General features: G+C 50.4%; 1 long non-coding RNA gene across 1 annotated transcript in view; it reads right to left on the bottom strand.

The window, feature by feature from the left end:
- The window catches only part of LOC109311910, a 24,626-nt gene that overhangs the window by 7,669 nt on the left and 9,920 nt on the right, over positions 1–7,037 (bottom strand). The window contains exon 2 of the long non-coding RNA XR_002101656.1: positions 6,057–6,068. This is a non-coding gene — a long non-coding RNA (uncharacterized LOC109311910). The remainder of the gene's footprint in view (positions 1–6,056; positions 6,069–7,037) is intronic.

Below are 7,037 nucleotides of genomic sequence, written 5' to 3'. Positions count from 1 at the left end.
TCAGCTAGTCTGTTAAGGATGGCCTCTTTGATAATCTTTTCCAAGACCTTGCTCAGGATAGAGGTCAGGCTGATGGGCCTGTAGTTTGTCGGATCCACTTTCCTTCCTTCCTTGAAGATAGGCACCACATTGGCCTTCTTCCAATCTTTGGGCACCTCACTAGAGCACCAAGAGTTCTCGAATATCCATGCCAGGGGCTGGGCTATGATGCTAGCCAGCTCCTTGAGTACCCTGGGATGTAAATTGTCAGGGCTGGCCTCTCAAGGTGTTCCTTCATGAGGTCAGCATTGATGGAGGGTAAGGAATCTCCCTCACCCGGGCCTCCCTGTCCTGTAATGAGCATGGGTGTCCCCCATGCTGACTTTTTCCTGGGTGTTGTCAGTTGTCTATCTGGTTTATCGGGGTCTAATGTTGCCCTTGCTTTTCCTCCGGATCCCCACATATCTGAAAAAAGGATTTTTTATTGTCGATGATATTTGTAGCTAGCTGGAGTTCCATCGCAGCCTTGGCTTCCCTGGTTCGCTCCCTGCAGGACTGGACCAGTGAGGAATATTCCTTCTTGGAGGTGCATCCTGTCCTGCTTCCTTTGTAGGCCTTTCTTTTTTAGCCGCAGGAGGTCCGCTAGTTCCCTGGAGAGCCAAGGGGCTGCCGTGCCCTTTTGCTGCCTTTCCTCCGAGATGGAATAGCCTGAGCTTGTGCATCGAGGATTGCTCCCTTGCGGAGCAACCACTCTTCCTGAATTCCCCTCCCCTTAAGGCCTCACTGACAAGCCTCCTGAGCTTGTCAAAATCAGCTTTCCTTAAGTCAAGGACTTCTGTATTGCTGACTGACTTGCCAGCTTTACGTAGGATGGTGAAGGTGAACAGCTCATGGTCGCTGTCACCCAGCTTCCCACCAATCGTTAGGTCACTGATTAAGTTGTCCCCGGTTGCCAGTAGCAGGTTGAGCAGTGCTTTGGCTCTCATTGGCCCATAGACTTCTTGAGTCAGCTAGAGGTCATCCATGCACTAGAGGAAGCTTTGCGACCTCTCAGATTTAGCCAAGCGCTCTTCCCATGAGATGTCTGGGTAGTTGAAGTCTCCCATGACAACCATGGTGAACTCAGCCAATTCCCTGATGAACTCCTGGTCAAGCTCTTGACTTTGGGTAGGAGGTCTGTAGTAGACTTCCACCATTGTGTCCCCTGTGCCATGTTGCCCATGGATTTTAACCCAGAGGGCCTCCAGCTGTCTATCCTGGTTGCCAATATCGGCTTGCAGGGACGTGTAGCTTTCCTTAACACAGAGAGCTACACCCCCGCCCCTTTTGTCTGGTCGATCTCTCCTGTACAGGGTATAGCCAGTAATGGGTGGAGTCCCACCAGGTCTCCATTATCCTTATGACGTTGTAATTATTTGTGTCAAATCTTATTCTCCAAGCTCCTGGCATTCATGTACATGCAGGCAAGTGTCCCCTTGGGGGCTCTTGCCTTGCCCACAGATTGATCCAGGGCTGGGGCAGGGGTGGGCTCCCTTAAGTGCCAAGGCCTGCTGGCTTCACAAGAGTTGCTCAGCGGGCCATCAGTGGCAGTAGCCCACCCATCCCCCAGCAGACTTACTTTAAAGCTGGGTGGAGCAGGTCATCCAGTCTGGCTGAGAAGAGCCTCCTCCTCAGTGGAGGGAGGTGGAGGCCATCCCTTCCCTGCAGCTCGCTGCCTCTCGCTCCAAAGAGCGGACTACTATGGTCATGGAAGCCAAAGCCTTCCCGATGACACCAGCACCGCAGTCTTTGGTTGACTACCTGGATCCTCCTCTCCCTCCTAAGCCCGTAGCCTGAGACTGGGAGGATCAAAGAAAATACCACCTGCACCCCAAGATCCTTTAGCCCCGCTCCCAAATCCCTGTAGCACCTCATGACCCAGCTGGGAGCACTCAAAGCCATGTCATTGGTGCCCACATGGATAAGGAGCATGGGATAGTGGTCAGTGGGTTGAAGGAGTTTAGGGATCTTCTCCGCAATGTCTTGGATGTGGGCTCCTGGGAAGCAGCAGACTTTCCGGGCTAAGGGGTCAGGGCGGCAGATTGCCACCTAAGATAGAGTCTCCCATGACAAACATTTTGCGTTTTGTCTTGGGTAGAGCGGGGATGGTAGTTAAAGTACAGCCCGTGTTGCCAGCAGGAGGCTGGCAACTCAGCAGGCTCTGCTGGGGCTTCAAGAGGTTCGTATCTGTTGCTGAGCTCCAGCAGGGCAGGAGCCTTGGTGTGGTGGGCCTTAGGGCCATTGACCACCTTGGTCCAACCCCTGGGCTGGACAGTAAGGGAGGTCCCCAAGTCCTCCCTTGTCCTGGAGGGAGATGGTGGTCTACCCTCTGTCTCCTGGGGGAGAAGGGCCTGGCAGTAGGAGTCTATCTCCTGCTCACAGTTCTGATGGCACGCAGTCTCTGGACTGTGGCCTGGAGCTCCTCCAGCTGGCATGCCAGAGACCCCAAAAGAGAACAAACCCCACAAGGAGAGGTGGCCATGCTCCTGGGCCCCAGAGCCCGAAAAAGTGGCAGGCAGCCCCTGCAGCCGAGAGCCAGGGGCTCCGTCTGCGTGGAGCCCGGGACCATGGTCTCCATCTGGGTGGAGGCCTCTGAGGCAACAGACGGGGTGGCTGCAGACCCCGAGGGGACCTTGGGGGTGCGGCGCGTGCCCATCCGTGTCATGCCTCTGGTAGGCTGGCTATGGCTGGACTGTCTACCCTGGGGGGCTCACAGGCAGGGCCTTGGGCCCTCCCGCTCACACTCCTGTGCAAACTCGGTGCTAACTTGTGCACTGAGCAGACAAGTGTGCCTGTTTGTGCGGCTCTGGTCACATGGCTCCCTGGGAATCTGGGTGAAGTAGGGGCCGGGGTGGTGCGAGACCCTCCCCAGTTCCTAATCAATTGCCTACCTGCAGCTGAGCTGGGCCAGTCCCCTCCCACCACAGCCCCACTTACCTCCAGCTGCTGCTGTGGGTCAACAGGGGACCTCTGCGGCAGTTGGGGGTCTCTGGGAGGCTTTGGGGTGCGGGGGCGCGATGGGTGTTCACCCATGCATCACGTGCCACTGCCTAAGACTCTCTGAGGCTTTTTTCCTTTTTTTCCAAAGTGAAGGACTTTGTATTTGTCCTTATTGAAGTCCTTATTGATTTATTTTGGTCCAATCCTCCAATTGTCAAAGCCTCTCTGAACTGTAGCCTGACCCTCCAGTGTCTCTACTACTCCCTCCATGTTGGTGTCATCTGCAACTTTGCTGAGGGTGCACTCCATCCCATCTTCTAGGTCACTGATTAAAATATTGAACAAAACTGGCCACAGGACCAACCCCTGGGGCACTGTACTTGATACCTGCTGCCAAGTAGGCATTGCTTCATTGATTACTACCCTTTGAGCCTGATGATCCAGCCTGTTTTCTATCCACCTTACAGTCCGTTCATTCAACCCATACTTCCTTAGTTTGCTTGCAAGAATGTTGCAGGAGATTGTCTCAAAATCCTAGCTAAAGTAAAGGTATATCATATCCACTTTATCCACTGATCTCTGCACATCCACAGAGTCAGTCATCTTTTCATAGAAGGCAATCAGGTTGGTCAGGTAGGAGTTGCGCTGCTGTGCCTTATGGCCATCATCCAAGGCTAACATCCTGTAATCATTTGAACAGGTGTAAAAGTGAGTTGCTACAGGATAAGTAAATAAACCCAGCTTTTGCTATTGAACTAGTCTGTGTGCTCTTTCTTTTGAAGTAGCATCCAGACATCACCCTGACAGAGAGCTCATATGCAGAGAACTATGCTGACCAGGAGAACATGGAGAAACAACAGCCTTTAACCTGGTGGCTAAGGCACTCTCCTGGGATGTGGGAGATGCATTTGAGTCCACTCAGCCTGAGGAGGAGATTCAAATTCAGGTTCAAGTCCAGGTCTCTCACTTCCTGGGCAGGTACTTTAATGACTCAGCTGTTACCTAAAGGGTGGATTTCCCCTACTCTGACTCTTTTTTTGAATGATAATGGTTGCATCTACTGTACTTTACGTTGAATTTAACCCCATCAGAATGTGTTAGACACAGTCTGAGCATATCAGGTCCCTCAGAGAACTTTGGTTCAGGGTCACACAACTGATTAACCAGTTTAGGTGTGGGATGGTTGCTGAGAACCAGGCAGCAGCTGTTATGTTCTAACAGTAATGTGTGGACCAGCTGGGGATAATGCAAAAGTAGCAAAACAATACTGTTTCATGCAGCATTTATAGATGGGAAAGCAGAGACATTTCAGGCTGATTTTGGAGCAAAAGTCCCATCAACTCTCACTGGGATTTCTGCTCCTAAAATACGATATTTACTCAATTCCAAGATGAGGTTCCCACCCCATTTTACATGAGGGGCCTCTCATTTTGAAATCAAATATGAGGCAGTGGGGTCAGGCAGCTGCTCAAGTGCCAGATCTGTCTCTGGCTTTGGCTCCAAACACAAGGTTGGGGCCAGAGCCATACCTGCTGCCTGCCCTCCTGCCTCTCTCTTCCATGGCCTCAGACCCCCTGCTCCCTCATTGACTTTTCCCCAAACAGTCACTGCACAGCAGCCACCACCACCACTTACCTTTGCTCTGGCACCAGCAGACTCTGTCTCTGCTTCAGGCTAGGGCATAGAGCACGTGCTTACTCTAGGCTCCAGCCCCAGTCTGGCCCAGTAGCTGTGGCAGTGGCAGCAGCAGCTCTGTTCAGGCCCCAAAGCCAGGGCTGGTGCTGTCATTCCACTTCCACTGGTACTGGGCCAGGCTAATGGCCAGAGAAAACATATGCCCTGTGCACTAGACTGGAGCAAGGACAGAGCCTGCCAGCGCCAGAGCAAGGGTAAGTGACAGGAGACATGGGGGGGGCAGGGAATGGGGGTGGCAGAGAAGGAGATGGGTGTGAGGCTGCAAGGAGGCAGGCATGAAAGCAGAGCATCAGGGTGGGACAGGTGGGGAGTCAGGTAGCAGAAAGCAAGGTGTGGAGGGCAAGGGGCAGAAGTCATGCTGCTTGGCCCCCCAAGCCTGCCCCTCATCTGCCTCCTCCACTGGCTGTCCCCCAACTCTTCCCCTCCTGCTCACCCCACTGTCTGCTCTCTTCCTGCCTCCCCCAGTGCCTGCTCCCAGTGCCTGCCTCCCCCACCTACCATCTGCTGCCCACCACCTGACTGGCTCCCCTTCCCCCCTTTCCCTGCTGCAGCAGTGGGGGAAGTGACATTAAGACAAACTTCCAATAATTAGATTATATACATGGAAAAATATAACAAATTTATAATTTTTCCATGTAAAGAATCTAATAATGGGGGGGGGGTGTCATCTTAAAATCAAGGTCATTTTGGATTTGGATAAATATATGTAGTTCTTAAAGTTCTGAAAATGCTACCCTTCATCCTGCATGATGGTGGCATATCTCAGGTCCCATTAACATCAAGAGGAGTTGAAAGAGCTCAGATGCTGTAAGACTGGGTTCTGTGTCCTTAATGAGTAGCCTACAGGGCTTTGGTAAATCAATGCTGAAGCCAAGATTAGATCTCATGAATTCCTGACTCCCTGTATTTCAGACTACCACTATTTTAGTGGTACTCCCTGTATTTTAGACTGTCCAGACTGCTTGTTGAACAGCTATTTTATCCATGGAAGGCTGTTTTCTGCTAGTCAGTTTAGCTTTTTTTGTGCTATTGCATTGTACAGACAGTATAAATTATTCTTCGGATGACAAGAATCTGGGTTATGTCTACTGCAGTTGTGTCTCTGGTAAAAAGATGACAAAACCTACAGTTAAAACTTATATTTAAAAACAAGACTTTTAAAAAATCTAACTCAATGTATTTAAGCAAGGGCGGGTGGGAATTACTCAAACACAAAAAATCAAAAGAGCAGCTAAAGGAATTGAAATCACATTTCATTCCCCCATAAATCATTACTGTGAAAACAGAGCATTTCTATTGTCACTAGTATAACAAAGAATCAAGCGAGAATCAAGAAAGAACCTGCTTCAAAGGATCGTACTGAGGTTTGACAGACAAAACCAACAGGACCACATTGTGGCCACTAGATAGCAGCACTTCACCATGCAGAAAGGTAACCTCAATTCTAGTGTGCTAATAGATATAGATATATACAGAAAACATCTAATCTATATCTATATCTGTGTGTGTGTGTGTGTGTGTGTGTGTGTGCGCCCATGCCAAAAATACACGTTGGCCCAGTCCTCATAGGTCTTGTACTCAAGGGCAACCCCTACAGACTTCAGTGGAAATTTTACCTTAATAAATTTACCTAAATGAAGATTGGAATTAAATGCATGGGTGATCTTTCTGCTCAGTGTCAGTCAAAACATTGCTGCTGTTCCTTACCTGGGAGAGCTAGTTGTAGAAACTACAGAAGAAACTAGGTTCTAGAATGACCATTTCAAATTCTTAGTTTCAAGGGAAAATATGCTATTTCTAACACTTCTTGCATGTTCCCAGTAGGTTTCTGCATTAATATTTATTATTACTATCTGTTTTTCAGAAAGAAACATTGCTCTTACCCATCAAGTTCGCTGATGACACCAAGCTGTGGGGTAAAGTGAATACACCGGCAGGCAGGGACCCCATCCAGGCAGACCTGGATAGGTTAGAGAAGTGGGCGGATCTGAACAGGATGCGTTCAACAAGGACAAGTGCAGGGTGCTGCACCTGGGGAGAGGGAACCGGCATTATGATTATAGGTTAGGGGCTGACCCTCTCAGCAGCACAGAGGCAGAGAGAGATCTTGGAGTCATGATTGACTCCAGGATGAATATGAGTCGCCAATGTGACAAAGCAATAGGCAGAGCCAATCACACCCTGTCATGCATCAACAGGGGCATCACTAACAGGTCCAGAGAGGTCTTGCTCCCCTTCTGTGCAGCACTGGTCAGGCCGCAGCTGGAGTACTGTGTCCAGTTCTGGGTGCTGCACTTCAGGAGGGACGTGGAGAACCTGGAGAGGGTCCAGAGGAGGGCCACTCATATGGTTGAGGGCCTCTGTGGCCAGTCCTATGAGGAGAG

The sequence above is a fragment of the Crocodylus porosus genome, unplaced genomic scaffold (genome assembly GCF_001723895.1).
Source record: "Crocodylus porosus isolate Cpor-Errol unplaced genomic scaffold, CroPor_comp1, whole genome shotgun sequence".
Classification (NCBI taxonomy): domain Eukaryota; kingdom Metazoa; phylum Chordata; order Crocodylia; family Crocodylidae; genus Crocodylus; species Crocodylus porosus.
The sequence above is the reverse complement of the archived record's forward strand: the minus strand, read 5'-3'. Positions and strand labels throughout refer to the sequence as shown.